Below are 377 nucleotides of genomic sequence, written 5' to 3'. Positions count from 1 at the left end.
CTGCCCAAATCAATCCGAGCAGCTGAGTCCTTAACCATCTTCAAGAAACGACTAAAAACACATCTGTTCCACCTTTATTTGACTCTCTAACTCTAGCACTTTCTATTCTATTTTAATTCTACTTTATCTATATTTATCTTCTTTTTTTATTTAAAAAAACCCCCCAAAAAAACAAACACTAGCGTTCTATTTTTTCTATTTTATCTACTTGGTTTTCTTTGTGTGTGTGTGTAAATGTGTGTGTAATATATATATATATATATACAGTATATATACACACCTTGCTACGTGTACTGCGTTAGGCTAACTGAGACTTGTCATTTGCACTTATATATTGTTGCTCTTTTGTTAGTTTTGACTGCTTTTATTGTCCTCAT

General features: G+C 31.6%; 1 protein-coding gene across 1 annotated transcript in view; it reads left to right on the top strand.

Moving 5' to 3' along the window:
* Positions 1-377, top strand: part of LOC107661088 (pyruvate carboxylase, mitochondrial-like) — a 215,660-nt gene that overhangs the window by 48,705 nt on the left and 166,578 nt on the right. The gene's annotated exons all lie outside the window — the stretch shown is intronic.

The sequence above is a fragment of the Sinocyclocheilus anshuiensis genome, unplaced genomic scaffold (genome assembly GCF_001515605.1).
Source record: "Sinocyclocheilus anshuiensis isolate Anshui unplaced genomic scaffold, SAMN03320099.WGS_v1.1 scaffold2015, whole genome shotgun sequence".
Lineage (NCBI taxonomy): Eukaryota > Metazoa > Chordata > Actinopteri > Cypriniformes > Cyprinidae > Sinocyclocheilus > Sinocyclocheilus anshuiensis.
The sequence above is the reverse complement of the archived record's forward strand: the minus strand, read 5'-3'. Positions and strand labels throughout refer to the sequence as shown.